This window comes from Salvelinus fontinalis, chromosome 18 (assembly GCF_029448725.1).
Source record: "Salvelinus fontinalis isolate EN_2023a chromosome 18, ASM2944872v1, whole genome shotgun sequence".
NCBI classification, from domain to species: Eukaryota; Metazoa; Chordata; class Actinopteri; order Salmoniformes; family Salmonidae; genus Salvelinus; species Salvelinus fontinalis.
In genome coordinates, this window is record NC_074682.1 from 13913423 (window position 1) to 13932654 (window position 19232).

Consider the following 19232-nt stretch of genomic DNA (forward strand, 5'->3'; position numbering starts at 1 on the left):
CTGTGCCTTTTAGATGCAGCCATGATAAATTTACTGTCGTTTGTAATGAAATGAACTGTGCTTTTCAGACCTTGATCAAGGACAAAGAGACTTAAAATATTTTCTCTTGAGGTTAAATTAATGTTGCTTTTCAACGAGTGTTAACTGGACTATTGGACCGACCTGTGATAATTATTTTCTGTAGAGGGCAAATGACAGACTTTTAATTACTGCCATAATGCCTTAACACCTTCAGTGACAGTAAAGAGGGCTGGAACATGGAAAAGTCCGTTTTCATAGGCTTATACCAGTTATTTTGAGGAAGTAACTAATAATGCACTTTATAAGATAGGTGAAGACGTCTGCCACTACAACATAGTTTCCAACAAAGTTGAGGCCGAGACATAGGATACTTGTACGTTTGCTTGCATTCATTAAAGTTTGTCCCTCTGTCGAACTTTCACCCCTCGATCTCCCTCCTTTCATTGGACAAAGTGCAGAAAAAAGAAAAGAAAGCTTTTTTCTGCTTCAATTGTAATGATAGTTTACAACTAGACATTTTTACTTTATGACAATCCGCTTGTGTCGACCCTTTCAGCTAAAGCTAATGCATAATCTCCCAGCAAAATTGCATTATTGGACTTGGTTTCTGTGTAACTGGCAACGAATGTGACTTCAGTTCTGTTCAAATTCTGTGAAGATCTGCAATGAATATTGTTTACCCAGCAGGTGGATATGACGTCACGGACTTGGAACATCAGAAAATAACAACATCCAAATCCGCGATTCCGTTTTCTTTAATAGCGCATTAAATTGTAATAACAGAAGGAGCTCGCTCTCGTATTTGAGACAGAAGGTGTTGTGAAACTCTAGATTATTCTCCCTGTAACGGCGCTCTCCGTGAATGCAGCAGAGATATCTTCTCGTAGTTAAAGTTAGTCCCCCCAAGCGGAGTAATATTGTTAGTATTTACAGTGTGGTTGTTGCATGCTTTCTTGGTACACAAGATCGCATGTACAGTTCATTATCTCTAGCACAGAATTGTCTACTGCGTTCACCTACCATTGTCGATTCCGGTAAGTTGATCATATTATAATGTTCTCTCGTTACTCATTGCCTCTACTATATCAGCTCGCTCACATGGAGTTTGTCTTTGTTTGCCACTGTTTTTTTTGTATTGTTTCTATGGCGAAATAAACAAATAAACAACACAAATAATATTGCCTGAGAGCTGAAATACTGCTCGATGTCTTGTGTTATCGCTGTAAGCAGCGTATACCTTTTGAAATGCTCAGTGATAGTATTCGAGGAAGAGATACCGCATCTTCTACTTTTCTAGAAGTTTGGTCGGTAGTTGTTGCTCTCTTATTTTCTCATGTTTGTGACCCCGGGTAAATGTTACTTTAACATTCTCAAGAGCATGTAAGAAGTGCAAGTTATAGTTTGTGAAACCATGCTCTTGGTAAACTAAGTGTTTACACTTTAACTCAACATGAGCTTTCTGAATGTAGAGAGGAAGTTTGAGTGCCGTGATTTCTTTGGACCAAAATCAAGGATAAGGGACTTTTCCCACGTGCTACCTTCCACAAACTGCAGGACAGACCAGACTCACTGTATAGCTGTGACTCTGACGATTCAAATCGCGTAATTTCATAGATTTTGACACATTATAATTTCTTATGGTTACAGTAGGAAGCACAATTTTTGATAGTTCAATTATGTACGTTGACATAACCTAATGTATAGCACGATTTGATAGTTACTGTAACACTTGCATAGACAATACCACTCTCCTATAGTGTAATAACAATTGTGGTATAGTGCACTGCAATGGTATTGAATACTCTTTTTATACTTTAAGCATCTCCATATACAGGGGACATCTTTTGTCGACTTTTCTTATTTGCTACAATTACATCCCACTGAGTTGTTAGTGCTTGGCTGTTGGAGGATGAAAGTTTTACATAACTTTTTTGATTGGGTTGTAGTAGATTATATTTATATTTCTTTGCAAGAATATATTCCATGGTGAAAGTAGAACATTGAACTTTGATAAATGACATGTTTGTTATTGTAGTGGTGCTGTACAGCAAAGACCATATCAAACGGTAGTGTTCAAGTTTTTATAAGGTAATGCTAAGTGTGGAACTAACAGATTAATTAAAACATATTTTGGTTGCACTTGATAATGGCAAGTGTGTTCAGTTATTCCCTTTATTTTCTGTTGTATTATTTACATCTTAAACTATATTAAATCATCATTATTACAAATACATTAACTACACACTGTAACTTGCACACAGGGTGTATATCATATTTTAATAATTTTGTATGTATATATATATAGACCACGATTGTTTCCCTAAGATAGGATGGAACATAACAAGCACACAGCAGTTCGATATAAATTTTCCTCACAATAAGGGCCCAAACCAAACCAGCAGCTGGTGCGCTATTGGAGCTAAAACCATCAAAAAATGAAAGGCAACCGCAGCTTTAACATCTATCATTGGCAGAGCTCCCTCTTTCTTGCTCTTTGGATTAGTCATTGTCTGAGGGGAAAAAACACTTTTTGTAGGAGAAGTAAAGTAAATAGCCTTGAACAAGCGAACCTTGACAACCCAGATTAAGGAAAACATTGAAGATCAAACAATGCTGCTGCTGGGCTGTTGTCATGCGCTGCCTGAGAGAGAGCTGCAGACTATTTGAACAGGCACTGGGGTTTGTGTGCTCACTTATGCAGAAATGGACCTTCGCAAATGCTGACCCAGGTTTAAAAAGCACAGGGTGAACTTTCTTTGATACTTTCCAGCTCTGGTGTTTTATACAGCCAGTGTCCAGAGAGCCCCAGCCTTTCTTCTCCTGTACGACAGGAACACACTAACAGTGTCCTCTCAGAATGCTTTATGCCAGATACAACTACAGTGCTTTCCCTGCCCTCTAATGCAACTGAAAATATTCAGTCTGAAAAAAGTATTCAAATCAACACAGGGTAGTCATATGCAGTTTTATTACTTAGCCTCCTTGAATTCCTGTCCAATCCGTAATGTACTTCTGTGTTATTTTCAAAAGTCCTTATTTTCAGTTTGGCCTTTTTAGTGCATACACAGGCTTGTGTTTTGGGTCCTCTGTGTATAATGAGAATTGAGGCTAAATTGGTGAGAAAGTAATCAGTCACTCATGTATTCAGTCTGAGGAGGACTCCCATCCCAGAGTGGCCGGGCTTGCTCTTTCATCTGACTGCTCAGTATTTTGTGAACACACGCTGAAATACCCAGTGCTGGGTACGGAAGGCCTGTAAACTGACTGTGCCCTCGCTAGCAGCTCAATGATAAGAAAATTTATTCTGGTGGGAATGAGCTTTCACACAACATAGAGTTTCCAGATTAGGGCTGGTGTTAGGGTATTAGTGTATTTGCCCTGTCATTATTGTTTTATACAGAGTTACTGTAATGTAAAGTGGTAGCACTTTTGGATAACTTTCCCTACTTTTGGATAACTTTCCCTGTGTATTTAAATACCATCACCTCACTGTCGGAACATTCACATCATGAGTTTGTCATGTGACTCACATATGTTTACATTAAAATTGGTCGTACATGGACAGGAAAGGATGAGGGAATTAATAGTAGGATTGTAAGCAGCACAAGTGTGACTAGTATACCTACAGTATTTATTAGTGTGCTATTGCATTCTAATGGAATGGGTAACAAAGGAAAGCAGGACAATATTTTCAGGGTAAAGGTTAGTGTTGTCCCACTCCCTGTGGGGTGCCCAGGCAGCTGTTGTCTCTCTGCGCCGTGTCCCTGGCACACTGTGCTCTCCATGCCAGGCTGCCAGGCCATTGGTCAGGGAGTGGACGGCTTCAGGTGAGATCCGAGCAGCTCCTCTGTTTCCATGGAGACTGCACACGCTCAGGACGGCCATTAACTAATTCAACCATTAATTACTGTCTTCCCCTGTCATCTGTCCATAAAAAGGGAGGGTGACATAATGTCACTGGCAACAGGGGGAAGAAAGGAAGTGTGCCATTTCTATCAATTAACTATACATAATGAATGAATTGTTGTTGCACGATAAAAAGTTAGTACATTCTTTTTTGTTGTACAGTTTTCTAATGGACATTTGATTATTTTCACACCTTTTTTTCGGTGCAATGATTTTTTGGGGAAATCATTAGCGCCTATTTTGTTACCAGTTGCCAGTTTTGTTTGTCTACACTTTAGTATTTATGTATATTTCATGTTATACTGTACATCATACAGGTTTTTCTGTTATTTTGTTTTGGTGGATGCCCCACCTGAGACCTAATTGCTTTAGTTTCACCTGCGTATCATCAATAATCCATTGAAAGGAGATCAAATCAGTTCACTTATATACTAGAATGGAAGAGTAATAATGAAAGGGCAGTAGACAATTGTGCCATTTCAATGTGTCTACGGCTGCAAACTACACTCTCTGTAGTACTGTTGGTTTGCATTGAGATGTGAAAACTTTGCATGTGTGTAGGAGTGTAGAGCGTAGTGACTATGCCTGAAAGTAATGTTTCACTCAATCTACTCATAAAGAAAGCAAATGCTTGTGCAAATCTAAACACCTCTCATATTCAAATATGTACATCTTCCATACATTTTTCTCACACATTCTTTTTTGCCATAGAGCTGACTAGTCAAACCTCAAGGGCATCTGAGATGTGAGACGTATTTTGGAGATTGAAAGGATTGCAGCAGTTTTTCCTTTTAAATAAACGGGTCACAATTGGCATGGTTCCAATCTCTTGTGGTGTGTGTATATATATATATATATATATATATATATATATACTGTAGTATACTTCTTCCATAGTGGAGAATGGAGGTGTACCCCCCCCCCCCCCCCAGGTCAGAACTCAGGCCAGCATATCATCTTCCATGTTTGACCCATAGGCTGCAGAGCTGGGCTGATTGGATTAGGACTCCGATCTGAGGGAGGGGGGGGGGGGATCAGACCCATGGGTGGGTTTCTCCCTGATCCGGGGTTCCACGGGCAGGAGCCGCATGGGTAAAGGGAGGGATCCCACACAACACTGTTCCTAGTGGTGAGACTTTCTATGAATGTGACATTTGAAAACACCAAAGGATGCCTGCTATGATCCAGACTGTTGTGGAGTCTTGATCTAGATATTTCAGTAATTTTCTGTTTCACTATACTACTCACCTGTGTGTCTCACAAGCAGGTTGTAGTGGTCACATGTCGTGATATGCACATAGCCGATGTCAAGTATTTCACATCACATATGCATGCAGTGGAATCACTGTATTGAGCAGCACCTTCTTGGCTGGGAATATGACTACAGACACTCCTACAGGTTGGCCAAAGTTTTCCTATGCCTGGTGTCCATGTTGAGGGGTGGCCTTGGTCCCTTCTTTCTGCTCTCCTCAGTGACTCAATACTTATGGCCTTTGTCTCTGTGTTTTTCAAGGATGATATACAGTGCATTCGGAAAGTATTCAGACACCTTTCCACATTTTGTGGAAGCCACTCCTCAGTAAAATGCACATGACAGGCCGCTTGGAGTTTGCCAAAAGGCACCTAAAGGACTCTCAGACCATGAGAAACAAGATTCTCTGATCTGATGAAACCAAGATTGAACTCTGGCCTGAATGCCAAGTGTCACATAAGGAGGAAAGCAGGCACCATCCCTATGTAACCGATGTGAAATGGCTAGCTAGTTAGCGGGGTGCGCGCAACAGCGTTTCAATCGGTGACATCACTCGCTCTGAGACCTTGAAGTAGTTGTTCCTCTTGCTCTGCAAGGGCCGTAGATTTTGTGGAGTGATGGGCAACGATGCTTGGAGGGTGGCTGTTGTCGATGTGTGCAGAGGGTCCCTGGTTTGAGTTACACCTACAGCTTGAGAGGATCTGTAGAGAATGGGAGTAACTCCTGAAATACAGGAGTGCCAAGCTTGTAGCCTCATACCCAAGAAGGCTGAAATCGCTGCCAAAGGTGCTTCAACAAAGTACTGAGTAAAGGGCCTGAATACTTATGTAAATGTGATATTTCATAATTTTTTTTATATCAATTTGCAAGCATTTCAAAAAAATGTTTTGCTTTGTCATTATGAGGTATTGTGTGTGTATATTGGTGAGGGGAAAAACGATTTTAATCCATTTTAGAATATGGATGTAACGTAACAAAATGTGGAAAAAGTCAAGGGGTCTGAATACTTTCCGAATGCACTGTACTCCTATTATTACCTTGGCTACACAAGCACATTTTTTCCTGACAAATTTTTAGAATACTGCACTATTTACTGAAATTCTGCATTTCTTAGCAGAATTTCCCCAGTAGAATATGTCCAGCATAGCTTAAAGTTACCCACGCTCCCTTTTGGGTGTTTCACAGGTAAGCAGCAAACACTTTTAGGCAGACATCAGAGGCCCAGCCATATGCTACAATCTGTGTTCAGCTTCCAGGCGAGACCTCTACACCTGTTTCTCTCAGCTGGCCTGTGTGTGTGTGTTTCTACATTTGTGTACGAGGTCTCTTGCCTTTAAAGTAAAGATTCACCCAATTTGGATGTAATATTGTTTTTGTGCATCTCTGAGGAATGTTCTATCGATTCCCTGGGTCATTTCATGTTTTCATGTGTATCTGAGCTATTGCTTTTCAAGCAGGCAGAAATTAGGCAGTTCTGATGTAGCGTTGCGATAAAGCCACTCTCACTACACTGGAAGTTAATAGGAATCTGACTTTTAGATTGTGTAAATGTCTATCATACATGTCAGATTTCAATACAGGAGGTTGGCTTCTCTCAAATGAGCCATTGATCATATTCCTACCACGAGAACTGTATAATTTAACAGAGGGTCTAACATATTTATCCTATTTGTTTGCCTCTTCAGTCCAGAGTACGTTGCATGGCCGTTGTCGAATGTCAGACTCCACTCTGTGAGGCACGTATATCTGCAGGTTGACTATGGTGAGATTGTAGACTCTGAAATTGATAATTGATTGCAGTTTGTTTAGGAGATTTTCTAGCTAACTAGCTACTTCACATGCTGATATTTACTTTGGTATTATTGTGTTTAGCTACGTTTGCTAGCCAGCCAGCCCATTTTGTAGTTGACTTGAGCTGCAACAGATTTCCACAACGATTTTCACGTGTTGCTAACAACATTATTATAATGACAAAATGAAACATTTGTTCACAAAAATATTGTCCTCACATGTTAGTATTATATAACATTGTAAATTATAGGAATGAGTGGTTTTGGGTGGATTTTTCCTTTAAGGTCCAGGCACCACACCCTAATATGTTCGCTATTTTCCCCTTAATCATATCACAATCAATTTGTACCAGTTGAATGTGAACACAAATATAATACTTTCCCCCCACTGAAAAATTGTATTAAATTATGCACATTTTGTAATATCATTAAATATGCTCATATTTGCATATCACGGTAGTCCATTTTGCTGGACACTGGAGGAAGTGTGCCTAAATATTTTTCTTTCATTTTGTTAAAATACTCCATGACCGGATTTACACATAGCCGATTGTGGATTCATACTTTTTTCATCTTTCCATCTGTAAAATACTAAAGAAAGGTAAGTAAAAAGCATTTTTGGCAGAACATTTTTAAGAACATGTCGTCTAAAATACAAATTTGACAACATATAAACAATTCCCTATGTATAAATCTGGAGAATACGTCTAAGGATAATCACACACAGATTATCAGCTTCTGTGGCTGAGAAAAATGTGTTGCTGTGTGGGAAGAATTTGACTTTAGGGGAATGGCAGTTTAAAGACACGGACACTGAATTTAGACTACCGAACACCAAACACCTATTTAGACCCAATCACCATCTTCAAAGTAAGTTACTACATATAGTTCAGTTTGTAACATTCTTTATGAAATGTTCTTTTAAATTATGTGTGATTCAATGTAGTAAACTTTGACATTATGGATGTATGTCAATTTAAAAGTGGTTACAATTCATGACATTTTGATGATGGTAGTATGATAAACTAATGAAAATATACATTTTCACAAACTGTTCAACATTTTTATTTTGACCTTTTGAAAATACTAATATTAATGGACCAAAATACCCCCCCCCCCCCCCCCCACCCCCCCAAAAATCTAAATTGATAAGTACATCCAAAAATGTAATTTTTGCCTCGTGTGCCTGACCTTAAGGTATTTGCCTATTGGACCACAGTCCTTCTCATCATACTGATGCTTCCACTAATCTGGGATCTGCCTGCCTGTGCAGTGTGCTTCTCGACAATGAGAATTAGCACCAAACACCGAAACATAAGCAGTAATGCCTCCTTTAGAACACCAGCAACACTAGTTTAAATCAGCTATAGTATTTCACAACATGTGCATTACGGCCAAGGGAGCAGAGCACTGCTAAGGGAGTCAGCCAGCCAGTCCCAGCCTTGGCGTCTTTGGTGTGTTCTCAGTTGGCAGCCCAACCCTGACAAGAAACATAACATGGCAGGGTCTACTCTTCCATCATCAGTGCTGGGCGGAAAGTTGCTGTGCTTTGATCATGTTTTTGGGCGCATCGCTCCAGCTTAGCCCTGCCGCTCACGATGTGATAAGCCATCACAGTACTCAGATCTGAGCCGGCAGCACTGTGGGCTTGAGGAGAGACAGGGGAGAGCATTTGCAGACGTGGAGAGCAGCAATGCAAATTTTGTTGACAGGTTGTTAATGCACTCTTTCTCTCTGCCTTTGAATTAAACAATGTTGTTCCTTTCCTCTCTCTCTCCTTTCAAGAAAATGATCCGTTTCATTTGAACTACTACTTTGAGATGGAACAACACTATTCCCACATTTCCCTGTCATATGTTCACGATTAAAACACCTTTTAATTAGAGGTGCATATTAATTACCTTATCGGAGCATGTTTTGAATGATTTAGCGAAATGATGCCAATTTAAATATTCTAAGTAAATAAAACTGATGTAACTTAACTTTGAAGTTGAATGTCCCCTTTTGCTCTAGTCTTCTTCTGTATTAGATGTTAGTACATGCATGTTTTAGAACCCTGATTTTTAAAAAGGCTGCTCTTAATTGAGTGGTTGTTGCTTGTTTATTTGATATGTATTTACCAGCTGGGTGGTAATAGGGCAGCTGTAATTCTCAGAGATGTACTGCTCTCGTTCTCTAGGAGAGGATCAGCTACTTTGATGAGCACAGAACATAGATGAAAGTCTGAAAGTTACTGTTACAACTACTCTGCCTCATTTAAGGTACCAGTAGAAGACAGTAGAGCAGGATCATTATTTGTCCTACATCCGTGAGTGGTACAATGTACCTGGGTGGACTATTTGGGAAGTACTGTAAAAACGTAAATTGTCTCATTATTAGTCGTATATTTGACAATAGTCTGAGAGGGTAAGCTACATCATGGAAAGTGACAGGTGTTACACCAAAAGTGATTTGATTTGATTGAAAGACAAGTCAACATCTAGGCTACTGGTTTGATTAAATGGTTCAAATAGAAGTTCTCCCTCCTTGAGAAGAGTTATCCAAAGAATAACTGTATGGATGGTTTACAGCTCACTCTTCACTAGGCTTATTATAGTAGGCTGAAATATAAGCGTGGTGCTCAAGGCTGGTGATTGTGGAAGGCCTTGAGGATTTAGAGTCTCTCATGAGGACACAGTACCTTTGTAGATAATGGCTGTGTTAACCTAGATTCATGACTTCTATTTTCAGAGTCCCTTGAATATTGAGTTGAAGCATACGATATTGCATATTGAAAGGAAAGGCTTTACCTAAATGAAATCATACTGATGTGGTTTGTCCAAACAACATAGTAGATGAATAGATGCTGATGGTGACTTGCCTTACCTCAATGACTCAGATGACCTGAAAATGGGGGAATTACAGTGCCTAGTGAAAGTCTACACACCCTTAACAGTATCTTCAAATTTGGCTGTCTTCACATTAAGTGAAAGAAAGTAAAAAGAAAAAGGAAAACTCAAAATTAATACACAATAAAACAATGAAATTGTCTTGATTATGTATGTCTTCACACCCCAGAGTTAAAAATTATTGGAAGCACCTTTGGCAGCCATTACAGCTGTGAATACAGCTTTTGAATACAATTCTACTTTGCACAACTCTCTTAGAGTATGTCCATTATTTTTGTCAAAATTACAGACGCACAAATATCATACGCTCCCAAAAATGCTAACCATTGTAATGGTGAGAAGTTAGCATGTCTTTGGGGGATGATATTTGTGCAAATGCAGCCAACATGTTTGTAGAGTCACAAGCTTAATGTAATCATTGCGTGCTAGGAATATGGAACCATATACTAAACTTTTGACTACTCTAGCCCTTTCCAGCAGTCAAATGACCTAGTGGCCTCATTGGTGGAATGTTATAAAAAAATAAAAAATAAAGTTTTTTTTTATATATATAATCTGGTGTTTCGATGACAAATTGTGTTGTTATATTTCAGTCGTCTCTGATGTATATAAAGTGTAATATTGGGATGCAAACTCAAAATTCAATACATTTCAACTCTATATCTGACATGGTACAGGTGTCTTCTTTTTTTAAGCCCAAAACCATGTGTGTGAGGTGTATACTTTTGTTTCAAAGTAGATTTGTTTAAGACTATCAAGAAACACTCTGTGTGACCTTGATTTAGCCCACTGCAGTGAAAGATTAATAGACATATGTGAATTTGCCCCAATACTTTTGGTACACTAAAATCGGGGAACTATGTAAACAAAAGTGCTATAGATTCTAAATGGTTCACCCGATATGGATAAAAAATGTATCAGTTCAAATCCAAAGTGCTGGAGTACAGAGCCAAAACAACAAAACATGTGTCACTGTCCCAATACTTTTGGAGCTTACTGTATGTTTCCCTAACAGTTGTGCAAGGTTGGTAGAATCTTATTCAAAATTATCCACAGCTGTAATGGCTGCCAAAGGTGCTTACACCAAGTATTATCTCAGGGGTGTGAAAACATATGCAATCAATAGATTCTCATTTTGTATTTCTTAGTCATTTAGATTTTTTTTTGTATTGCCTTCACTTTGAAAATGAGGAGTAGGTTGTGTAGATCAATAGGAACAAAATCTTATTTAATTCCTTTTTAGATTACATTTTAGGGTAGCAAAATGTGAAGACTGTGCAAGGGGTGTGTTGAAATTGAGGAGGCACTATGGATCTGTCTCCGTCAGTATGTTAGTCACACACTATTTCAGACACCACTGGCTCAATTTTGAAGGAACTTGGGTGAATGATGCATCTTACCATAGAGTTCCGGCATTTACAAAATTACATTGATTGGCCCAAGGGGGCGCTATAGTAATCAACTGAAATGTGTTTGTCACGCGATATCTCAGACACCAAACTTTGAACAAGCATATCTCCTGTCCCGTTTGAGCTACAGTCGTGACATTTTTGTACAAAATAAATAAGAGCACCTTAACCTTTTCACGTGTGAGTTCCAAATATCTCTAACGGTCGCCCCAGCGTGAGTTTTTTTTTTTATGTGGCTGATGTCAGAATGCACTCACTGTTCCAAAGTGTGATTGTTACGCAACAGGACAGTTAACCTGCACTCCCCTCAAAACAAGGCATGCTGCCCTGCAAATGATCTATAGGCTCTTTCAACTTGTCAATTTCAAATTATTGTATAACAAGTTTTATTTTCTAACAGCAGTTTGAATTGAGGTGTGTTCCGCCTCCTCATTAATTCACATAGCAGTAGCCCATTTCACTGTTGCAGACAATTTATGTTTGAGGCTTTACTGAGCCGTCTACAACGAGAGCACAAGCACTTCCCTAGTGTTTCCCCAGATCAAGAATGCAGACATTTGCACATCTCCGTTCAAAACAGAACCTGCGCAAACTTTTTCCTGCTGGCACATTTTCCGGCTGACGCCCGCATTGCCTTCATTTTTGTTTTCCTTGCTAATTAAATCTTTGGACATGTGTGCGTTCCTATCAAGGTAAGTGCCTTATTACGTTATCATTATAGTTTCTGTATATTGTCGTTTCTACTGTATGTATGGAGCATAATGTATTTACTGTTTTATTCACGTTTTTGGATGGTTGTACTGTCCAAGCCTGAACCATGAAAATCAGCCCCAGACCATTATTCCTCCTCCAAACTTTACAGATGGAACTATGCAGATTCATCCGTTGGACGTTCGGATGGTGAATCGCGATTCATCACTCCAGAGACAGTGTTTCCACTGCTCCAGAGTCCAATGGTGGCTTTACACTACTCCCGCCAATGCTTGGTGATCTTAGGCTTTTGTGCAGCTCCCGACAAACAGTTATTGTGCTGATGTTGCTTCCAGAGGCAGTTTGGAACTTGGTAGTGAGTGTTGCAACTGAGGACAGACGATTTTTTACACGCTACAAGCTTCAGCACTCTCCGGTCCTGTTCTGTGAGCTTGTCTGGCTAACCACTTCGCGGCTGAGCCTTTGTTGCTCCTAGACGTTTCCACGTCACAATAACAGCATTTGCAGTTGACCAGGGCAGAAATGTCGCCACCTGACTTGTTGGAAGGTGGCATCCTATCACGCGGCCACGTTGAAAGTCACTGAGCTCTTCAGTACGGGCTATTCTACTGCCAATGTTTGTCTAAGGAGATTACATGGCTGTGTGCTCAATTTTATACACCTGTCAGGAACGGCTCTGGCTGAAATAACCAAATCCACTAATTTGAGGTGTCCACATACCTTTGGCCATGTAGTGTAAATGGCAGCTATGTGTGGCACCGTGTTTGTTGACATCATACAATGCATTCTAGTTGTCATGTAAACGTCTGTCAGACCAAAGATGTTATAGAAATATGAGGTGAAGGGATGGTTTACTCGACTGACTTAGATTGTAACTATCGTTTCTCAGGGTTGCCAGCGCAGACCCCCCTTTCCAGGGGTTTGCCCCCCATTTATTGATAAATCCCCCATCATAGTAATATTTCCTGCGTCATATCTCCCCACGATACCTTCCCCCATTTCTACCCCACATGAACTTGAAATCCCCCTCAAATGAAATGAACCCCACAAACCCCCCTAAAATGGTTTCACCCAAATTGGGCCACCCTGTTTAGCTTTCGTGCTACTGTTAGGCTATGCATTAGGCTTGTATTTGGGGTGATGATCTGTGAGGTGATAACATTTTATTTGCTTTGTGACTTGTCAAAAACTGTAAACGACTTGTCAAGACATGTGCTCCTGTTCTTGTATACACTGTAACAAGTACATCGAAGACTTGTAATATGCTGGGAAGTGGCCACATTTTTCGGGCTTTGGGCGCAGCCGTCTTTGACTTTGTTTATTTGCGTCTTATAGTGAATGGAATTCTGGGATTAGGGAGTTTTTGCTTGTCAAACATAAACAAACATGACTGCCATCAAAGAATTTAGCTGCTGTTAGGTTAGCTGATACGCATCTCTTTTCTAAACAATATTGCATTTTTCGCTTGTGCTCACCAGAGATGTGGTACATTGTAAACAAGTTTAGTTTTTTTGTCAGTGCAACAAGTTATATAGACTAGTTTATGGAGTGAGTTTGGCTGTGGATGTGTTCTGTGTGATGCTTGGATGATGTTTGCATTTATCTTTTACAATAAAAGGTGAAATTGAGGAATAAAGTTGTGAAGACTTATTTCCCATCAGTACAAAAACATTGTTTAGATGCATGTTAACATCAGAAGCCTCATCCCTAAGTTTGCTTTATTCACTGCTTTAGCATACTCCACCAACCCTGATATCCTAGCCATGTCTGAATCCTGGCTTAGGAAGGCCACCAAAAATTCTGAAATTTCCATCCCCAATTACAAAACTTTCCGTCAAGATAGAACTGCTAAAAGGGGTGGAGTTAGCCTGCAGAGTTCTGTCATACTATCCAGGTCTATGCCCAAACAGTTCGAGCTTCTACTTTTAAAAATCCATCTCTTCAGAAATAAGTCCCTCACTGTTGCCGCTTGTTATACACCCCCCTCGGCCCCCAGTTGTGCCCTGGACACCATATTTGAATTGATCGCCCCCCATCTATTGTCAGAGTTCTTACTGTTAGGTGACCTAAACTGGGATATTCTTAACACCTCCGCCGCCATTGTTGCAACCCCTATTACTAGTCTGTTCAACCTCTTTCGTATTGTCTGAGATTCTTAAAGATTGGAAAGCGGCCACGGCCATCCCTCTCTTCAAAGGGGGAGACACTCTAGACCCAAACAGTTACAGACCTATATCCATCCTGCCCTTCCTTTCTAAAGTCTTCGAAAGCCAAGTGAACAAACAGATCACCAACCATTTTGAATCCCACTGTACCTTCTCCTCTATGCAATCCGGTTTCCGAGCTGGTCACAGGTGCACCTCAGCCACGCTCAAGGTCCTAAACGATATCATAAATGCCATCGATAAAAGACAGTACTGTGTAGCCGTCTTCATCGCCCTGGCCAAGGCTTTCGACTCTGTCAATCACTGCATTCTTATCGGCAGACTCAACAGCCTTGGTTTATCTAATGCCTGCCTCGCCTGGTTCACTAACTACTTCTGAGATAGAGTTCAGTGTGTCAAATCGGAGGGCCTGTTGTCCGGACCTCTGGCAGTCTCTATGGGGGTGCCAAAGGGTTCAATTCTCGGGCCGACTCTTTTCTCTGTATATATCAATGTTGTTGCTCTTGCTGCTGGTGATTCTTTGATCCATCTCTACACAGACGACACCATTCTGTATACATCTGGCCCTTCTTTGGACACTGTGTTAACACACCTCCAAACGAGCTTCAATGCATACAACACTCCTTCCGTGGCCTCCAACTGCTCTTAAATGCTAGTAAAATGAAATGCATGCTCTTCAACCGATCGCTGCCTGCACCCGCCCGTCCGACTAGCATCACTAATCTGGACGGTTCTGATTTAGAATATGTGGACAACTGTAAATATCTAGGTGTCTGGCTAGACTGTGAACTCTCCTTCCAGACTCATATCAAGCATCTCCAATCCAAAATGTAATCTAGAATCTGCTTCCTATTTAGCAACAAAGCCTCTCACTCATGCTTCCAAACATACCCTCGTAAAACTGACTATCCTACCGATCCTTGACCGGCGATGTCATTTACGTACTAGCCTTCAACACTCTACTCAGCAAATTGGATGCAGTCTATCACAGTGCCATCTGTTTTGTTACCAAAGCCCCATATACTACCTACCACTGGGACCTGTATGCTCTCGTTGGCTACTCCTCGCTACATATTTGTCGCCAAACCCACTGGCTCCAGGTCATCTATAAGTCTTTGCTAGGTAAAGCTCCGCCTTATCTCAGCTCACTGGTCACCGGCAGGTATATTTCACTGGTCATCCCCAAAGCCAACACCTCATTTGGGCGCCTTTCCTTCCAGTTCTCTGCTGCCAATGAGTGGAACGAATTGCAAAAATCACTGAAGTTGGTGACATATCTCCCTCACCAACTTTAAGCATCAGCTGTCAGAGCAGCTTACCGATCGCTGCAACTGTACACAGCCCATCTGTAAATAGCCCATCCAACCAACTACCTACCTCATCCCATATTTGTTTTTGTTTTTCTGCTCTTTTGCAAACTAGTATTTCTACTTGCACATCCTCATCTGCACATATCACTCCAGTGTAAATTGCTAAATTGTAATTACTTTGCCACTATGGCCTATTTATTGCCTTGCCTCCTTACTTCATTTGCACACACTGTATACAGATTTTTCTATTGTGTTATTGACTGAACGTTTGTTTATCCCATGTGTAACTCTGTGTTGTTGTTTTGTCGCACTGCTTTGCTTTATCTTGGCCAGGTTAACTAGGCAAGTCAGGTTAACTAAATAAAGGTTAACTAGGAAAGTCAGTTATGAACAAATTCTTATTTACAATGATGGCCTACCCCGGCCAGGTAAGCCAGTTAAGAACAAGTTCTCATTTACAACTGCTATCATTGTAAATAAGAATGTGTTCTTAACTGACTTGCCTAGTTAACCTTTATTTCAGTAAAAATAAAAGTTGGCTGGATGTCCTTTGGGTGGTGGACCATTCTTGATAAACACGTGAAACTGGTGAGCATAGAAAAAACAGCAGCGTTACAGTTCTTGACACAATCTTGTGCGCCTGGATCCTACTAACATACCCCATTCAAGGGCACTTAAATGTTTTTTCCTGCCCATTCACCCTCTGAATGGCACACATACACAATCCATGTCTCAATTGTCTCAAGGCTTAAAAATCCAACCTGTCTCCTGCCCTTCATCTACACTGATTTGAAGTGGATTTAACAAGTGACATCAATAAGGGATCATAGCTTTAACCTGGATTCACCTAGTCATTCTGTATCATGGAACTTGCGGGTGTTCATAATGCTTTGTACACTGTGTTTATGCATATCCTCATGAGAAACACATTTTCTATAAGCTGCATCATTTGTGGGGGACGACATGTTTACTGTTGCCTTGTTCTTTCCATGCCTCTCTTTCTCTCGCTCTGCTTCTCTATCACACACACACACACACACACACACACACACACACACACACACACACACACACACACACACACACAGCCTCAACCTTGTTTGTGTGAGAGCTGCTGTTGTTTGATAGCCCAGTCTCCCTGTAGATCCTCTGACATTGTTGTTGTTTGTCTGTGTTGGTTGGAGCGTGTGACTTGTATTTGCCCAGGCTCCTTGGAGGGAGTTTGTTTTTGTTCTCAGTGTGGTAAGCAGGGCGGGGCTCCATTCCCCAACCACTCAGCGAGAGATGCTTATTTTCTCAGGTGCTATTTTTTGTTTATCAGTTTGGTCAATAGTCTTACTAAATTATGTGTTGGAGGGGATATTTAGCTGACTTGTTTGTTTTGGTCCTTGGACTGAGAGCGGATGAATCCCACCTTATGGACGTTACATTTGCACGCAAAATCACAACTTTTTAATGTTTCACAGAATGGACAAACAAAATAGAAATCAAGCTTTTGATGTGTGTCTATAGTACCTCTTGGAGGGAGTGTATACTCAAAAAGTGGACTTCTAAATATGGGCATGTTGGAGAAATACAGAAAATAAGAAGCGTTATGAATGCTACATGAAATGGAAAAGCTTTTTGGGAAGACTAAACATATTAGCAAAAGTCTGTGAGTTTGTATGTCTTGGGCAAAATAGGTATAGCCATTTTGAAGGAAAGGCTTGGTTAAACACAAAAAATATGATTTTGAATAGATTGAATTTTCCATTCTTACTTTAAAGAGCAAAAACAAACGTTATGGATGTGACCCCCTCCGTTATGGATATTACAGAATCTGAAATAGACATTCTAATCTTAACATGTTCTTGATCAAAATCGATTTGGAATGTCAGCAGAAAGCATAATAATTTAGGATTACATAAATATAGGTGGCCTGAATAGTATACCTGGCCAGGCACCACATCATAATAGGTACATTTTTGGCAAATAAATTATCACAATATCTATATATTCTTTAATTTGATAATGATAATTATCACAATATTCATCATATAATGTTTAAAAGGTGCATATCTGCTTCAGACTCAAGAATGTCTAATGCCTGAACAAACCACTAGGCAGGTAGCCTAGAGCATTGGGCCAGTAACCGAAAGGTTGCTAGATCAAATCCCCGAGCTGACAAGGTAAAAATCTGTCATTCTGCCCCTGAACAAGGCAGTTAACCCACTGTTCCCCGATAGGCCATCATTGTAAATGAGAATTTCTTAACTAGTTGCCTAGTTAAATAAAGGCTACATTTTTTAAAATTGTGAGCTACACATAAAATTATACTTTAAGGAAAATTGTTCCATGTTTGCGGCCAGGGAGCACGTACCTGGGGTCAATTCAATTGATAAGCCTCTTGAAACCTTTCTTTTCGACTGTGCTAATTGGTAGCATGTCCTTAGCAATGCAATGCATAATAGCATTTGTGATGTCTTTGTCTTTTCGGTGTTTGCTTGTAGGGCATAAACGCTGTCAGTGTTGACCGCTTCGGGCAAACATCCCTAGATTGGCTGGTGCTTGAGGAGCGTTTATCAATACCGTGGCGCAAACTCAAACTTCCTGCATGTTCCAAAGAGTGATTTTGCTTCAGATGTTGGAAAAGGGTTTGTAGTATTACCAGACTTCGTAGCCACCCGTCTACAGCACAATTTGCACCGAACATTACTGGGCTCTTTGTTGGACTTCAAAAAGCCAAACCACTTCCAAATTACTGAAACAGTTGAACCCTTTTTATCAATCATTTCTTTGTTGGAAGCTGCTCCTTCTCCATGGCTATCACTGCCACTGTTTTCGCCTACATTACTAATTTTTCGTGGTTAGTAGTGGCTACTTCATCACTCGAGGTGCTAAGTGGTTGTTAGGGGACGTATACCTCTCCACGTGCATATTGTCACTTCTCCGCACGTTCCTGCTGCGTCAGAGGTGAAATGGTCTGCTGTACCTAATTATTCTATGTTGACATTATCGAAAATTATTCTAAACGTTTTTATATCGTTATTGAGGGAAGTAATTACCTCGATAATTATTGATATTGAATTTATCGCCCAGCCCTAGTTGGAATGTTATATAAAATCAACAAAAGACAATAATTTGTTAATTTGACAAATCTGTTGAAATCACACTGGATGTATTATACTTTAGAATTGCATTGGGGGCATACTTATTTCACTGTACAGCCTTACCTATGGATTGTGGATCAATGACATGGGATATCAGTCTACTCAGTGACACCCAGAGAACATTAGCATCGTAGCTCTTATTGTAGGACTCTGAAACAACTGTGAATTGAACCACATTTATTGTCAACCTATGTGTATTGAACACTTCCCGAGGAAAAACAATACTGCGTGGATGTTTTGGATTCTGATAACTCTGAAGAGGACGTTGGGAAAAAATATTGTGTATTTAATAGACTGCTACCCCAATTCTTAGGTAAAGCTGTACAGTGCGATATGAATGTCAATACACACATATGCTGACTGGGGAGGTGATTTCACACAGCCACAGTCCCGTGATAAGAGCTACAACGCTAATATTTGTGTAAACTCTAACACAGTTGTGTTCTGCGGGTGTCACCAAGTAGACTGATACCCCATTTCATTGCTTCATATTCCAACCTTGTTTAATAACATTATCTAGTCTAAATATGGCATGATTCCACCAATTGTAACCTTCCGCATCACTTTCAAAGAGGTAATTTTATTTTGAAGGCAAACCGCAAATTCCACTATTGTGCCTAATCCTTATTGT

The 19232-nt window shown here is 40.2% G+C and overlaps 1 protein-coding gene across 7 annotated transcripts in view; it reads left to right on the forward strand.

Moving 5' to 3' along the window:
* Window positions 1-525: 525 nt before the first annotated feature.
* The window catches only part of LOC129815017 (forkhead box protein P1-B), a 207103-nt gene continuing 188396 nt past the window's right edge, over window positions 526-19232 (forward strand). For 3 of the 7 annotated variants that reach the window (XM_055868265.1, XM_055868272.1, XM_055868266.1), the window contains exon 1: window positions 532-1055. The gene's annotated coding sequence lies outside the window, so the exon portion shown is untranslated. Of the gene's footprint in view, window positions 1056-19232 lie in introns of all 7 variants that reach the window. The other 4 variants (XM_055868274.1, XM_055868271.1, XM_055868270.1 and 1 more) reach the window with 4 other exon arrangements.